Source organism: Euprymna scolopes, chromosome 40 (assembly GCF_053919585.1).
Source record: "Euprymna scolopes isolate OS-2025 chromosome 40, ASM5391958v1, whole genome shotgun sequence".
Taxonomy (NCBI): domain Eukaryota; kingdom Metazoa; phylum Mollusca; class Cephalopoda; order Sepiida; family Sepiolidae; genus Euprymna; species Euprymna scolopes.
In genome coordinates, this window is record NC_136521.1 from 67,018,926 (window position 1) to 67,038,031 (window position 19,106).

The window sequence follows — 19,106 nt, forward strand, 5'->3', positions numbered from 1 at the left end:
TGATCAAATCGGATGAAAACGACTTTGTCATCATCCGCCATTGGATTACCTTTTCTTTCCTTCCTATTTCTTGACAAATCAGAAATGTTTAAGACTGATTATCTCCAATTATATTTTTAATTTCCTTTCTCTATTTGGGGAATTGAAACTTAACTGAAAATCTTAACATTTCCATTAAAAAATACAAATAAAACAATCATATCGGAGTAAGAAAAATAGTTTAATCATATCATAATTTTAAAACATCAAAATTTTTTTTTTTTACAATAAAAAGCATTTTTTTAAAAACATACAATTAAATACATTTTTTTTTATCGCAAAAATTTATGCTCCCACGGACAAACGATTTTGATTGGATAAGACACCTGTACGAGTGCACTGTTTCCTTTTGAATATTAACCTCACTTGCTACTGGGTTCGAATCCTCCGACTGGCAGTAATTATCATTTCCAACACTGGTTCGAAACACATGTGTCTGTAGGCTTAAAAAATTTAATATTTATTTTTAAATATTATCGTTATGAGGTCATTTTAAGAAAAGATTGCAATTCTCTTTAGAAAATTGAGAATAAGCGGTTAGGCTTAGCGCAACGCAGTATTTCCACATCAATTGATGAATACTCTATGACTGTTTGCGCCATCCTAGCGGGACCTGTGGAAATTCCACAAGAGACTCATTCATATGTAATATATTGATTTTGGCATTCTGTAGATGTTCAGTGTAAATGGAGATGCTCTGATATTATTGTAGCTTTTTCTTAAAACTGTAAAAGTATTTATCTAAGCTAGCACGAACGCCTGGCAAATCCCGCTTAAATATGATATTTTATTTCCTGCAGATTTCGTATATATTATTATAGAGTTAATATTCTATCGATTTTTATATATTATTAAGTTGCGATTTCAAAAATAATATATATGTATATATATATATATATATATATATGTATATATATATATATATATATATATAAAGTAGATTGTAGTTTGCTTGAAGCATTGTTGAAGAAAATTATAAGGTAAAATTAAAAGCCAAGAACAATGCGAGATTTTTTTTTTATATAGAGTAAAATTAAATGAAAACAAAAGAAATAGATTTCTTTTTTTTGTTGTTTGTTTTTTCTTTTTCACACAAATTTTAACTCTAAACAACAGTAATTTTTTTTTTTTTTTTTTTCTGTTGTATTCAATGGTGTTATAAATTTATAACAGGAGTAAAGGTCAAACCCAGAAGCTTGTCAAAATATGGAGCCTCACCCAGACGAGAGCCATCCATTTCAATTGATGCCAGATGGGGATCAGAGCGTTGATGATGTAAAGATAGAAGCTTGGTTTTGGATGCATTAAAAGTGACCAGCCACCTATTCCCCCATCGTACCATGTGCTGAAGATCAGAGGAGAGAGAATTAGAGAGAACTTTGTCATTTACGGCCTTTGATGTGTTGCCATAGATGGTCGTGTCATCAGCATAGATGTCAACGAATGATAAGTATGTGTTTTGGGAGATCATTGATGTAGATCAGGAAGAGAGTTGGACCCCTGAGGGACTCCAGCATTAATACTGTTGGCCTCTGATTTCTGCCCATCAACCACTACTCTTATGAACCTATCAGAGAGAAATGATTTAATGATTGAGAAAACATTTCCAGTAATACCGTAGCTGGAAAACTTCTTGTGAAGTAGACCCTTATACCATACCTTATCGAAGGCCTTCGATATGTCAAGAGCAATTGCCCTGGAAAGGAAACCTTTGTCAAGAGATTCACTAATCCTATGTGATATAACCGTTAGCACATCTGCTGTAGATCTTCCAGAGCAGAAACCATATTGCATGTCACTAAGAAGGTTGTTTCTGTTGAGGTGGTTGACTACTTCTTTATTTAATGTGGATTCCAACAACTTACTCATGACACACAGGAGACTTATTGGTCTGTACTGAGAGGGAGATGACTTTTCACCTGACTTCTTAAATACAGGGCATACTGTTAAGGTTTTCTAGGGTGTTGGATAGCACTTCTCCTTAAGGCAGCGCTTAAACAGTTTTGTAAGTATGGGGGCAAGTTCTGGTTGGAGCTTTTTCAGTACTATAATTGGAATGCCGTCAGGCCAGTTGCTTTACTGGAATCAAGGTTCTTGATTAGCTTGGCGACCTCATGCACAGATATTTGTATGTTGCATAGCGTGTTGTCTGTTATAGGAGGAAATATAGGGAGTTGATGGTCATTGTCGCATAGGGTAGAATTAGCTGCAAAGTTCTTGGCAAATAGTCTGGCTTTATCTGATGCTGACGAGATAACCTCATGACCATTGATGATAGTTGGGATGGAACGCACACTTCTGTTCAAGATCCTGTTTGCTATTTGCCAGAACTGGTGGGAACCAAGCCGCTGCTCAGCTACTTTGGATTTAACAGACTGAGCATATAGCTCTCTTGCATTTTTTATTACTCTTTTACAGTGGTTGCTGGCAGTCCTGAAAGCAACTTTAGTCTCAGTACATCTATTACGTTGGTAGCTATGGAAAAAGTGATTTCTGTGCGCAATGGAAGCAGCACATTCAGGGGAGAACCATGGCTGGCTGTTAGGTTTTTGTTGGAGTTTTTTCGATGGTATGAATCAGTCTATGCCTATAATTAACCATTTGGTCAGGTCTGATACTATAGAGGACACATCCTTTTTAAACATGGAATGCAGAGGTAGGTCAGATATGAATGTACGGAAGCTATCCCAGTCGGCTATAGAGTATCGATATACAGTACGGTGGAGAGGTACGTCTGGAGACTTATTACATTTCATTTTTATCTTAACTGCTACAACAGAGTGGTCAGAGGATCCCAGAGGAGATAGAACGGAACATGAACACAGCTCAGGGGAAGTTGTGAGGAAAAGGTCTAGAAGGCTTGCATATTGATCAGGTGTATCGGGCACACGGGTGGGTTCGTGAACAATCTGAGTGAGGTCATAGGCAATGGCAAAATCATGACGAAACCTCCCCTCGTCATCGGTTTTGTTTGAGTGGGTCAGCCATTCCACATTATGGACATTGAAGTCACTGCAAATGTGAGTGTTAGCCGAAGGATGAGCAGACAGTATGTGGTCAATTTTCTCAGATATGCTCTTAAAGATAGTAACACCACTGTTGTGGGGGCGATAGAGGGAAAATATAAATGCAGTGGTGTAAGCTAGTGCAACCCGAAAGCACATATAAGGTAAATTAGGGTCTTCTCTGGAGATATCCCTACCACATGGAAAGCCATCTTTGATGTATGCACATATTCCATGCCCATGGCGATCTTGGGGGTCAGATTTAGATGTTAACCTTTAATTATGAATTCATCTAGAGAAGTGGTTGGCCCTATGCCAGTTTCACTTAGAAAGAATATGTCCGGTTTCATCTCCTGTAATTGTGTTTCAACCTCTGGAAGGTTGGAACGTAGACCCCTGATGTTGGAGAAGAAGACCTGGTAGTAGGGGGTCTACGTTGGTGGATGGGGTTCTAGGTTTATTCGTGTTTCTTTTTTGGAGATTTGTCATGATTGAGGTTTTGGGGTTTGTGGAGCAGATCGGTAGACTTGGTTGGAGCAGGACAGAGAGGGAAAATAAGAGAGAAAAAGACAAGAAATTTTTTTTTTTTGTGGCACATGATAAGGTAAAGCCGTAACAATTACCCACTAGTATGGCATCGAGAGGCCCTAACAGAAACTACTGTATGGTCCAGAATCCATTCACCAAATGGTAATACAGCAGCCCCGGTACTTTGCATCTGCTGATAGGACAGCCTCCTTAGTGGTTAATCCAAGGTTCGGGTCCCTGATTATCAGGCGGGTAACGTCAGCCCAGATGAAACGTTTACCTCCAGCACCCTTACTAGTGACATGACCACAAGGATAGACATAGAAATAGAAATTTTCCGACATCTCAGGCTACTCTCTACAAAGTACTACCGACCTAGAAAACAGCTTTTTCTTCACCCTTTGTCAGAAAAATCACTCATTGGAAATGGGGACTGAAGGACAAAAAAGGAGAAGCGAGAGTTACTGGAGCTGCCGATAACACATCCACATGGATTATCTACTCTCCATTGAAAAAAAATGAAATAAAATAAAATAAATAAATAAATAAACTAAAATAAAAAATATCGGTTCATATGCGTGTCACGTTGGTACAGTGGTAACGTCACCAGCTTTGAATGTTTTAGTTTCGATTTTAGCTGATTGCACCTAAATAATTCTTTTTTTACTTTTGAAATCACGACTATAATAATATACATCTGGACAAATTAAAATATCATTTTTAAGCGTATTTTATGCCCAGGCAAAGCCCCCCCCCCCACCCCTAGTATATATATATATATATATATATATATATATATATATATATATATATATATATATATATATATAACTACTTAATTTGCTCACATAAAATTAATATACGCGCAGAAGCCTGAAGAATCCTAGAGTGGATGAAATGCGGGATATTCAGTGTAGCTTAATCGCCATATACATTATATATATATATATATTTCTGTAGAAATATATTTTCTTATAATATATACCAATCCTTATTTAAGAAGCTCGATGTAATTACAGAGCAATATAGAGAATAAATGACAAAAAGTTATATTCGAAAATGCATGATGTTGACCATCTTATAATTTATTCCTTTAATTCAGTTGACTTATACAATTCTTGACAGTTATCTGTTTCGTAGCGCAAAATCAATCACTTAATTATTATATCAATCAATGAATCTATTATGCCCTTAACTCATCAGAAGAAATAGCAACAATCAATCCATCAAAAGGAAATAAAGTGTGATTTGACATGATTAAAATTCGAAAAATTGAAGAGAAGTTGTAAATACCTTTAATATGTTTCCATTACGCCATTTTTTATCTAACTAACAATTTTAATTTATAAATCTACTACCAAAATGTTCTATCTAATAATTAGTAAATCTATTAATTCTAATTTGTGTATGCACACACACACACACACACACACAAACACACACACAAACACAAACACACACACGCACACACATACACACACGAACATATACACACACGCACACACACACGCGCGCGCACACACACACACGCACACATACACACACACATGCACACGCACACACACGCACACACACACGCGCGCACACACACACACGCACACATACACACACACGCACACGCACACACACACGCATACACACATATACACACACGCACACATACACACGCACACACATACACACACATACACACGCACACACACATACACACACCTACACACATATACAAACACACACACACACACACTTCAGTCTATGTTGGTTTGATTCCTCTGAAGATTTTGAACTCGGCACAATACATAGGGTTGGTTGCCATTACCTTCCTCAGCGCAGTCGCATCTGACTCGCCTGTTTGCACGTATCTGTTGTCCTTGTATCATCTGCATAGCTGCAATCGAATAACGTAACTCTTAATACCATAAGGTATTGCTTGGCCTTTTGGCCAAGATAAAAGTTCAAAGTGTAGCATCTGTTCCGGCAGATACTGCAATCAAAGACGATATGTGGGGGCAACCCCATATATAAGACCGTTGGTAGGGGAAACCCATCATACCAATTCTCACTATCCAGTTCCCCCTCGGGGGAGCTGGTCCCCCTCCCCTTAACTCTCCACATACGGCCTTGTGCCTAATTTGTGGGGAAGCAAATAAATACAAACTCTTAATACCATAAGGTATTGCTTGGCCTTTTGGCCAAGATCAAAGTTCAAAAGTGTAGTATCTGTTCCGGCAGATATTGCAAACAAACACCATATGTGGGGGCAACCCCACATATAAGACCATTGCTCTTGTAGCAATCAGTTATTGGTCAATGTAGGGGGAACCCTTCATACCAATTGTCACTATCCAGCTCTCCTACTCCCCGGGGAGCTGGTCTCCATTTCCCCAATTTCTCCACATTAAAAAACGGCCTTGTGTCTAATTTGCCCAGTGGGGAAGCCAATAAATACAAACTCTTAATACCATAGAACCGTTGATCGGCTAGAGATTCATCCTCCTCCGTGGCCATCCAACATCCTGCCGCTGATGTCATCAGGTACTTTCTCCTAGATGCAGGTCTTAACTCGGGCTGCATCTTACCCAGTGAATTAATGTGGTTCCAGGTACCAACCTGGGAATTTCTTATGACACGGTGCAGTACATAATTCCTACTAGACACTGTCCTCGAGTGTCTAAGGTCTTTCTGTACAGGGGTTTGTCAGAACAACCTGGCATGAGGATACTTTTTCCATAGAAGTAAACCCTGACCAAATATTCAAAATCACATTTTGTATTCGCTGCCCAAATAAGACCTCCTCACTATGGCTAACTCACATTAGCTTTTACGAGGAATGGTGCACCTTCTCCAAGTGATGTTACCTCAAGTAATAGCACGAAGCTGGATACTCCACCAGACTAGATAAATTCTTGTCCTGGAATCCAGTAAGACCAAAAGACCAAAACGAAAGATATACTACAACATATGAAAATGGTTAATTGGGAAGAGGAAAATTATGTTAACGAACTTTAATGGAACAATCAAATATCTATGTATCTCATATCGAGATCAAGTGTTAACCCTAGGTAGGGGGGCCCTTTATTTCTGAGAACTTTGACTGAAGTAAAAACATCTAGCCATCCCAAATGATCACCCAGCTGGTACTGACCAGGCTCATCCTTGCTTAACTTTGGTGATTTGGTGAGATGTGTGTTGTGTGTGTGTGTGAACGTCAACACACACACACACACACACACACACACACACACACACACACATGAACGATGAAACAGTCGTATAAGTGAATCTCTTTACTGATGAATAAAGATATAGTCGCTGGAATCTGCATTATATTGTCTGTTTAGAAATGCCCTGGAATTATAAATTAATATCTATTGAGCTTAAATTTAAAAAATCTGAATACATATATTAAATCTACAGGGTGGAACGATAAAATTGTCACCCTAGAAACGACGACATGATTCCATTTCCGTTTGATGAAAACTAGTTTTCTTTATTTGCTGCAGACCATCTACTAGTTGGCAAGTTGTGTACAAATCCCAAGAGCGATAGGAGCCTTCTATCATGCTTGAAAATGACACAATGTTCAACGAGTAAGATTGGAGATGTGCCGCTGTACAACTCATGCTCTCTACCAATCCAAGTTATGACAACAGGACCATTGCCAGCGCCCTCAAAATGCATCAATGGGTTGCCACAAATAACAGGGGTGTGCCCAAGGTGAGGAAATCAAAGTTTCTGGCCACGGTTATGGTCTTTAGTGTGGTTTCAAGTGACGGCCACATCATGCCACCTCAGTCAACACCAAAGTGTACCTGGATGTGCTGAAGAGTGTGGTGATCCCCTGATGCAATCAGATGGTCGCTGGCAGACCTTGGGTGTGGCAACAGGACTCGGCGTCGACCCACATATCCAAAGAGATCCAGGCTTGGCTTCAGAAGGAGTGCTACGACTTTGTACCCTTCTCCCCCCCCTCCATCTCCCGAACTGAACCCGTTGGACTATTTCATTTGGTCATACGTTGAGAACAGCACTAATCCCACAACACCAAAGTTAGCCTGATCGCCGCCACCCGCCAAGTATTCGCCGAGCTCCCGCCGTCGCTTGTGGAAAACGCATGCTCCTAGTTCCTGACCCGTATCAAGGCAGTGATTGAGACTGAAGGCGGCTACATTGAATAGATGTCAGCTCTACTACATAATCAAGTTACCTGAATTGATTTTTGGTTATAGTCTTTGGTGGATTTCAAATTACATCATGCCACGTCACATCTTTGAATTTGGCTTGAAAGTCAACATCAAAGTGTACCTGGATGTGCTCAAAAGTATGGTGGTCCCCTGATGCAATCAGGTGGCCGCTGGCAGATCCTGAGTGTGGCAGCATGACTCAGTTCCAAAGAGGACCAAGCTTGGCTTCAGAAAGAGTGCGTCTCTCACTGCTCCCCATCCTCCCCTGACCTGACAGCGCCAGACTACGTTGTTTGGTCATATGTCGAGAACATCACCAACCTGACCTCCCACAACACTAAAGCCAGCTTGGTCATCCATCCACTGACTATTTGCTGAGCTCCTGCTGGCGCTTGTGGAAAACGAATGCTCCAAGTTCTGGGTCTGTATCAAGGTGATGATTGAGGCTGAAGGCGGCTACATTGAATTGATATCAGCTCTATTACATAATCAAGTTACCTGAATTGATTTTTTCAATAAAAGTTTTAAAATAAAGCTGCAGTGTTATTTTCTTTAAGACAACAAATTTATTGTTTCACCCTATATATATATATATATATATATATATATATATATATATATATAACTTTCTTGAAGTTTTACATTTGGATTTTACCGTCACTGGATTTTTTATCTTCCACCAGACTATCCATTCGTGTGTAATCACCTTTTTCTTCACCATATTCCTTCTGCTTCACTTTTTTTGTTTTCAAGTAAGATCTTTGACTTACTTGTTGTTTCATCAAATACTTCTGCATGCAAAATCCGATCCCGCATTTTGCTAATTCCTACCCTCTGATGAGAAGGAAAGTATTTCTTCGAAACTCCACGGATTAAGGAATATCCATTTATCTAGTGTTTCTTTGTCAGATTAAATATGTTTTTAACTCATTTCAAAGTTTTTTTTAACATAGTTTATTAACTGTTTGCTTATATTATAAGCTCTATTTCCTATTTGGTCTTATCGAGCTTTTTTTATCTGGCTGAGATAATTTTATAAATATTAATTCTTTAATATTTATAATTTACTTTAATTCTTCGATCATTTTGGTAAATTCAATTGTAATTTTCATTTTATATATATATATATATATATATATATATATATATATATATATATATATATACACACACACAGGGTAATTGAATGTATGTATGTATGTATGTATGTATGTATGTATGGAGAGGGCTCCTGTAAGCCGTGGTGAAGGCAACCTTTCTAGGAGAAGCAAATCTCTGATTTAAAAAACCATAAAGCGGGAGACCAGTACCCGCATTAAGCTGGTCTGCAGTTTAATTTGTTGCTGGCTATCTTGCTCTTGCTTGTTGCTGGATCTCAACATTTTGAACCGAGAGAGAGACTTAGCTGTCGTACAAAGCTAAGACTCTGTAACATCATCTTTGTATAGATACTCCCTCAGGCATTTGGGCTCATGGATTTTAAATGTCTGAGGGAGTGGCACTCGTCTGACAAGACGTTGCAATCATCATGTATGTATGTATGTATGTATGCAGTGACTGCTGCATCCAATGATGTTACTTGCTCTTCTTTTTGGTTCAACGTGGCAATTGTTCAGAGAGTGGGATTTTCTTGGTGCAAAGACTTTCCTCACTATAAAAAGCTTCAAGCACAGGCATTACTTGATATGTATGAGGACTGATGCGGGTATGGGCGTTAATGGAAATAAAAGCTCTGGAGCATCCAAGGTCTGGTCCGGCAGGTATTCAGGGCAACACAGCCTGAACCCTATCATCAGCAGATGTGCATGACTGTAGAATGTTCATAGAAGTGACCATCCTGCACGTGCTGCTTGTGGCACTCATGTCTGCCTCATTTGAGCCAGAGATGTATTAAGTAATGGCAATACTCGAGAACGAGTTTGCTGCCATCATGTATGTATGTATGTATGTATGGAGAGGGCTCCTGTAAGCCGTGGTGAAGGCAAACTTTCTAGGAGAAGCAAATCTCTGATTTAAAAAACCATAAAGCGGGAGACCACTACCCGCATTAAGTTGGTCTGCAGTTTAACTTGTTGCTGGCTATCTTGCTCTTGCTTGTTGCTGGATCTCAACATTTTGAACCGAGAGAAAGACTTAGCTGTCATACAAAGCTAAGACTCTGTAACATCATCTGTATATAGATACTCCCTCAGCCATTTGTCTATAAAAGTGGTTCTGTGGCGACGGAAAAGTTGTGATGTGTGGAGGCTTGAAATGCTGGAAGCATGTAATAATTGATCTCAATGACCGTCTTCAATGTCATGCCTGCTTGAGCGTGTGAATTCACCGGTAGGACTAAAAAAAAAAAAGTAATTTTTGGGCTCATAGACTTTTAGTGTCTGAGGGAGTGGCACTCGTCTGACAAGACGTTGCAATCATCATGTATGTATGTATGTATGTTTTTTTTGTTTGTTTTTTGATTTTCTTATCATTTGTCCTAGCTGTGGATGGGATATTCTATCGCCAGATATTCACTCGCTATCTTATACATTTCAACCGAGAGATCTTTTTAAGATTCTGACTGTCCCTTTAAGTACAATTACTTGTGTCTCTTTTGCATTTAATTCCAAGGTATTTTTTAAAATTCTTTTTCATAAGTCCGGTTGCTCTGATTAACACTGGAATGATAGAAATTTTAAATTCCAGTTTCTTTCCATGTCATATATATGACCAGGGATGTGCAGAGGAGGGCGGATGCTAGGGGTGCCCAAGTACCTGTCCCTTTTACTCCTTTTGCAGAGGAATGTATTATAGGCCTGTGGCCGACCCAGACACGTTTTTTTTTTTCACTTGAGCATCTGCACTGAAACGTTCTCTGCACATCGATGCGTGAGACCTCGGTATTTCGTTATCATTTCCCTTTCAGCTCTGTTTAACCAGCTCGACTGGGAACATTATAGATAAATATTTTTCCTAAGATAATTATATATGTTTATTTATATTTACAGAGAAGAATAGATGCTGAAATAACTCAGAGTATCTCATTAAAATTGTATCTAACATTGAAGAATGCACCGTTCCTGACATTTCAAAATACAACCGCTGAGAGACACCAGATCTTTACTAATGGCTTTTCTTGTCCAACTTTACAACCTGGCACGAAAGAAGAAGAAAAAACAAAAACAAAAAAAGACAATAACTTTACAACATGGCACGAAAGAAGAAGAAAAAACAAAAACAAAAACAAAAAAACAACAAAGTACTGAGGTTGAAGTTTGACTCCAAAACATATTTAAATTATAAATTTCAAACAAGTAAAATATCTGTTTATTTTCATAAAATTACGTTGTAATTTGGCTTTCAAGCGCACCTGATGCATATTTTATTTTATTCAAATTAAATAACGGAACTCACACCCCTGATGCTTATCTATATTTACAGATAAGAATAGTGCTGAAATAACATAGAGTATCTTTCAAACTGCTTGGCCTAACGTTCACAGGAAACATGAGTTGGAACAATTATATTGAAAACATTGCTCGGGCCGCTGCGAAAAAGGTAGGCTCTCTCTACTGTGCTAGAAAACTACTGATACCTGAAAGTATCCTGTACCTCTATAAGGCCACCATTCGCCCATGTATGGAGTATTGTTGTCACATTTGGGCTGGTGCATCTGCTACTAGTCTCTCGCTCCTAGGCAAGGTTCAAAAAAGAGTCGCCAATCTGATAGGCTCTGAACTGGCATCTAAGCTTCAGCCTCTGTCCCATCGACGAAACGTTGCATCCCTCTGCTTGTTCTACAAGTATTTTAATGGTGAATGCTCTGACGAACTGCAGACACTTGTGCCCCCACGACGTAGACACCCTTGAATAAACCCGACAGGCAGCTAAATCCCACCCCCACACTGTAGAGATCCCTAGATGTAAAAGATCTTTCTACTCCAGTAGTTTCTTCCCCAGAACCGCTAGACTCTGGAATTCTATTCCAGGTCCCTGCTTCCCTAACTGTACTCACATGCAGAAGTTCAAGTGTAACATGAACCGCCATCTTGCTGCCCAAATGCCAACATAGTGCCCCAGTAGTTGCTGCCCCTGATAGTAGCCCCCTACACCAAAGTGGCAATTTGCCTTGTTTGGGATGAAAATGTAATAAAAAAAAAAAAATCTCATTAAAATTGCGTCTAACAACATTGAAGCATGCTACAAACCAAAGGAGCATCAGGATTATCTGTGACGACAAATCGTGGGTGAATATGAAGGTGGTTTTAGTCAATGCAAAATAACAGGAAATTATTCAATATCCCTTTTCTACTGTCAATAGAGTGATCGTATGATTCAAAAGAGAGGACAAAGAGTGCACAAAACCTCATGAAGATCACCCTGGGCCCTCTGAAAGAACTTTGCGTCTTGTGGAAAGAAATGTTGAAGAAGATCCTCGATGCAAAGCCTCTGACATTGCAACACAAGCTGGTGTCAGTCCCAGAACATCTGTAAGGTATCTTTACAAGCTGGGCTACTATGGCAGAGCTGTAAGAAGTAAACCTCTTCTTCGTCCTGCCAGTATCACGTGCAGAAAAGATTGGGTTCGGGTGATGGTGGAAAGACCTATGATGTTTTGGACCAATTTCATTGTAATTTCCTTTGATGTACGGCATAATCACGTTGACACACGGGTTCCCGCTGGATCACCGAAGTTAAGCAACGTTGAACCTGGTCAGTAATAAATGGGTGACCATTTGGGACTTCCAGGTGTTGTACGTGCTCTCCGCTTATCTCGGCATTGTTTCCAGTCGTCCTGGACTTCTCCTTGCCACTGGACTCAAACAGTGCCGATTCAGGAGAGGTGTGGTTGGAGATTGCACAACCCTTGGTACGGCATACAATTTGGAATGATGCTCACTCAAACCTGGTAGTTTCCTTGGGAGTGGGGGGGGGGTGAGGCAATTATCTCTCACAAAAAAAAAAAAAAAAAAAAGACGATCACATGTCTAACTTTAATCTTGTACAAATAAACACGGACTGTAAATATTTCATTTTAAAAGTTACACAGACATGCATGCACGTGTAGCGTTGTGAGGGGACCAACACATTGTAACCTCAGTCGCAAAATAAACAAAAAATAGAAAAAGAACTTCAACTAGCTTTTTGGGGGGGGGAGGGTTGTACAACGACATTTATTTCCTTATTCTCTTGTTATCGCTGTGATGTCTTCTCGAACGTACTCTTGAACGTCATCCACACCTCCAACATAATCTAATATCCTATCTTCCTTTTTATAGTTTTTTGCTTTATCCATGCTATGTTACACATTCGCAAGCACACACATACACATAAACACACACATACACATAAACACACACGTACATATAAACACACACACACATAAACACACACGTACATATAAACATACATGTACACATATAAACACACACACACATTATTTTATATATTGCAAATTATTATTCTCATCTTTTAGTCATTGTTTCATGATGTTTCGGCCAACTATTCTTCTGGCCTTCATCAGGTGGTAACCGTGACGGGATGGGAACGCTGAATCTCCTAACTACATCCTCAGCAATTACTGCCTTCCATAGTTGTTGTCGTCCTACGATATTTTTAGCCAAGGGAGCCTCTGATCAGCTTTGGGTAGGATTGAAACTGCTATCTTCAGACAATTCTCACCTGGAACCATAGAGATTCAACGTCTCTATCCACTGCGCCACAAGCCCCGAAGGGCGGTTACCACCTGATGAAGGCCAGAGGAATAGTTAGCCGAAACGTCGTGAAACAACAACTTAGAAAGATGAGAATAATAGTCCGCAATAAATAAATTAATAAATAATACTCATCTCAATAATAAATTCCAATAAAAATAATAGATACACACATGCACACATGTGCATGCACATACAAACACACACACATACAAACACAAACACACACACACATAAGCACACACACACAAAACCATATAAACACAGACAAACACAAAAACACACACACGCAAACACATACAAACACACACACACAAGCACACACACAAACACAAACACACATACAAACACAAACACACACAAACACAAACACACATACAAACAAAAACACAAACACACATACAAACACAAACACACACAAGCACACACACAAGCTCACACACACAAACACAAACACACATACAAACACAAACACACGAGCACACACAAACACAAACACACATACAAACGCAAACACACAAGCACACACACACAAACACAAACACACATACAAACACAAACACAAAGACACACACAAGCACAAACACACATACAAACACACACACAAACACACATACAAACACACACAGGCACAAGCGCACACAAACACAGACATACATACAAACACACACACACACAAGCACACGCACACGCACACACACACATATATAATCACATACAAAAATTGGAAAATATCAATCATCCCAATGATTATAGGTGCAACAGAGTTTATGAAGAAGAACTTTAAAGCCTATCTAACTAGTATTGCTGGTGAACCGAGTGCAGGAGAGATCCAGACAATTGCACTTAAGGGAAACAAGGAGGATCCTGAAAAGAGCTCTCGGCTGGAGTAAATAAAAGTGGGTGAATGTTGGCAGCTGGTGTGGCTGCCCTCATACCCTACTTATAACCTAAAATATACAAACACACACGGACACATACACATGTACGCATATACAAACACAAAACACACACATACACATGCAACCACATACAAATACAAACACACGCACATACACATGCAATCGCGTACAAACAAAAACACACACACATGCACGCATATACAAGCACAAGCACACATACAATCATATACAAATACAAATACAAACACACACACACACACACACACACATATATATATATATATATATATATATATATATATATATATATATATATATAGTAAAACTGGTAATTAGTAAAACCTGAAGAGAGTGCTCAATACTATTGCAGAGCAAATATGTGTTTTATTTTTTTATTACTGTTTTATCTGTTTGGTTACATATGTTTCGGATGTTGGACCACGTTTACGACCCAACAACCTCGTCAGACCTTAAGACCTTACAGAAAAGAAAGGAGGTTTTCTGTAAGGTCTGACGAGGCGGTTGGATCGTAAACATGCTCCAACATCCGAAACATATGTAACCAAACAGATAAAACGGTAATAAAAAAAATAAAGCATATATATATATATATATATATATATATATATATATATATATATATATATATATATATATATATATATGAATAAAAAGAATGCGAAAAGTATAAAAGCTTATAACTTTTCTTTATTTGTTTTTAATTGGTGACGTGCAGGAATACAAAATAATATTATGAAAAAAAATTAAATTAATTAAAAAACTTTTAACTACTTCATTTACTCACATAAATTTAATATACGAAAGTATAGATTTATGCGTAAACTTTAAGTATTTACTTCAAAAGTGCTCAATACGTAGGTAGAGCTAGTTAGTAATTTATAATATATATATATAGCTTAATCGCCATATATATTTTATAAATTACTATATATATATATATATATATATTATATATATAATATATATATATATATTATGCATATAATATATATATATACATATATATATATATATATATATATATATATATATATATATATATATATATATATATATGTATACATAAATATACAGGGTATCCACAAAGTCTGGCTACATAATGTAGCCAGACTTTGTGGGCACCCTATATATATATATATATACATATATATATATACATATATATATATATATATATATATATATATATATATATATATATATATATATACGTTTTATTTTTTATTACCGTATCTTTCGTTAAGTTACATTATTGTTTCAGCTACCCGGCCGTTTTTTTGACCGTCTGTAGTTTCCTCAGACTTTTACAGAAATTTCTGTAAAAGTCTGAGGAAGCTACAGACGGCAAAAAAACGGCTGAGTAGTTGAAACAATAATGTAACTTAACAGAAAGATACGGTAATAAAAAATAAAACGCATATTTGCTCTACAACAGTATTGAGCACTTTCTTGAGTTTTTATTAATTACTATTTCCACTATATATATATATATATATATATATATATATATATATATATATATATATATATATATATATATATATATATACGTGCATGCGCGTGTGTGTGTATACATATATAGATACAGGGTCCCCACAAAGTCTGGGTACATAATCTACAGGATGCTTTCACAAAGTCTGGCTACAGACTTTGTGGCTATGGATATCGAAATTAGTTGAAGCTTATAATAAAAATGAAATGCTTTGAATCGTATTTAAAAAAAATATTCTCCAGTTAAATTATGATAATCAAATTATAGGAACATTTTTATTCATTTAAAAATGAAATTACCAAGAGTATGACGTCATGATGAACTATGGAAAACAATGCAAACATGTTTTTTTTTAGAAAGAGAGAGAGAGAGAGACAAAGAAAAGAGAGAGAGAGAGAGAGAGAGAGAGGGGGAGAGAAAAGGGGTAGAGAGAGAACTGTGATAAAAAGAGAGACAGAAAGCGGAAGGGAAGAAAATATAAAATAAAGAATGAGATATCTATCTATCTATCTATCTATCTATCTATCTATCTATCTATCTATATATATATACACACACACACACACACACACACACACACACATATATATATATATATATATATATATATATATATATATATATATATATATATATATATATATATATATATATATATATAAGAAGACAGACAGACAGAGTCAGACAGACAAGATAGACAGAGAAAGACAGAAAAAGACAGCGACGGAGAGACATAGATAGATAGATAGATAGATAGATAGATAGATAGATAGATAGATAGATACTGAAAGTGGGATGAAGAAAGAGAAAGATAAATAGAGAGGAAGAGACAGAAAGAGATGGGGAAAATAGAGAGAGAGAGAGAGAGAGAGAGAGAGAGAGAGAGAGAGAGAGAGAGAGAGAGAGAGAGAGAGAGAGAGATAGCGAATAATCGATACTTACATTGTTGAATATGCATTGAACCCATCTTTCAACACGTCGGGTCAGTTGAATTAAAAACGAAGATGAAAATATCGAGATTTTTTTTTTAAAGCTTTCGTCGTTTAAGATCATCCGTTTTTGGTTAGAGATGCCGATCTATCATCGGCTTGTCCGTCGCCGCTAAAATATCCCGGGTACTTGTTCTGGGGAGCACAGAAAGGCGCCGGCCCCCACATGGCCATTGTTGTGTTCGATTGCTGCAGCGAAATCGGCCGCTTGCGGGGGAGGAGGAGTAGCAGGAGGGGTGAGGGGAAGGGGGAGGAGGAGTCAAGGGCGTCCCACGCGACTAACAACAATAACAATAACGATACGACGAAGAAGTAGAGAAAACAATAGGGAAGAATAGTAGTAGTAGTAGTAGTAGTAGTAGTAGTAGTAGTAGTAGTAGTAATGTGTCGGGAAGAAGAAGAAGAAAAGAAGGAAAACGAAAAGGCAACAGGAATGAATATTATTATTATTATTATTATTATTATTATTATTAGTAGTAGTAGTAGTAGTAACGTGTTTTAAGAAAGAAGACATTATTATTGTTATTATTATTATTATTATTATTATTAATAGTAGTAGTAGGAGGAAGAGAAGAAGGAGAAAAAGAAGTGGGTGGAGTAAAGAGAGGGAGTAAAATTACGAGTATTATTATTATTAGTAGTAGTAGTAGTAGTAGTAGTAGAAATAAGGCAGGGAGTTTGGAAAGACCAAGGAAAAAGAGCACCGTCCAAACCTCCACTGGAAGGGCACAAAGAGTACTGGAATAGAGAGAATACTTACGGTCGTTGCAGAGAAATTAATGGTGAATGGCTGATGCGAGAATGCAGTGATTTATAATGGTGATTTAAAAAAGCAGAAAATAACGGAAATCTGGAGAGACTTGTTGTCACTTGGACTCCAAAGAACACACTTGGTTATTGTCAGTGAGCAGTCACTGATACTAATGTGTGAAAACACTTAGTAAGTAGTAGTAGTAGTAGTAGTAGTAGTAGTAGTAGTAGTATAATAATAATAATAATAATAATAATAATAATAATAATAATACTTGGGGAGGCTTATTTCCACCTAAATTCTAGTGAAGATCAATGGTCGCCACTAACGAGAAATCAATGGTAGATAGTTATTGCGATAATGCAAACTAATTTGCAAAGGTGGCTGAAAGAGTTCTAGAAATCTAGGGAGATGTTGTCACTCAGACTCCAGGAAACACCACAAGTTGTTTTCAAAGAGAACTCTTTGATGATGGTCTGTGTGAAAACTCCTAGTGAATGATGATGATGATGATGATGATGATGATGATGATGATGATGATGATGATGATGATTTCATTTACCAACGTCTCTCTGGAAAGGGATGGGATTCATTTCCAGAGGATTTCCCTTAATCCCGGCTCCATCCAGGAGCTTCAAAGATCAAGGGTTTTCCTAAGGATTTTGTGCGGGAATTTTAGAATGGTCTGACAAGGATTTGCATGCTATGAATATTAAAACAAGAAAAGTTTTAGCAATGTTTGGTATATTTCACATTCGAAGTAGTGTAGCGAGGCTGTATCAAAAGAGGAAAGATGGTGGAAGCGGATTGAAAAGTGTAAAAGATTGTGTTAGAACCGAGGATATGTCGTTGAAGGAGCACGTGGTTTGAAGTGAGGAATGGATACTTAATACTGCAATGAAGTGGAGGTATGTGAGACCAAGGCTGATTATGTGAAACGTATGGATAGAGAAAGGGCAGAGGAACTGGCTAGGAGGAAAATGCACGGAAAGTTCTTCCAGGATATAGCAGAAGTGGCTGATGAAAGATCATGGCAATGGCTTAGAGCTGAGTATCTGGCTAAGAGTACTGAAGCTTTTGTTTGTGCAGCACACGAGCAGGCATTAGGAACACGATTGTTCAAAAAAGTGGTTCTAGGAGCAGAAGTTGCTGCCGAATTTGTCATAAGACCTCAGCAGGGTGTAGTGTATTGGGCCAGAGAGAGTACCGCAAAAGACATGATCGCATGGGACTCCGGATATATTGGGAGGTGTGTAAGAAGTTTGGGGTGAAGTGTGCTGGAAAATGGTTTGAGGAGGTGCCTGATGAAGTGAGAATAAGTGATGATGGCAAGGTAGAGGTATGGTGGAACAAAAGTGTCATAACGACCAAGCAATTGGAACATAATCGTCCGGATTTGGTTGTCATTAACAAGGCCTCAAAAAACTGGCAGATTGTAGACTTCTCAGTATCCTCGGACAGGAATGTGAGAGAGAAGGAGAATGAGAAGTGGAGCAATTATG

General features: G+C 37.8%; 1 protein-coding gene across 6 annotated transcripts in view; it reads right to left on the reverse strand.

Moving 5' to 3' along the window:
- The window catches only part of LOC145265597 (uncharacterized), a 70,064-nt gene extending 52,973 nt beyond the window's left edge, over nucleotides 1-17,091 (reverse strand). For 2 of the 6 annotated variants that reach the window (XM_080121608.1, XM_080121606.1), the window contains exon 1: nucleotides 16,807-16,939. The gene's annotated coding sequence lies outside the window, so the exon portion shown is untranslated. Of the gene's footprint in view, nucleotides 1-16,806 lie in introns of all 6 variants that reach the window. The other 4 variants (XM_080121607.1, XM_080121605.1, XM_080121603.1 and 1 more) reach the window with 4 other exon arrangements.
- Nucleotides 17,092-19,106: the final 2,015 nt, after the last annotated feature.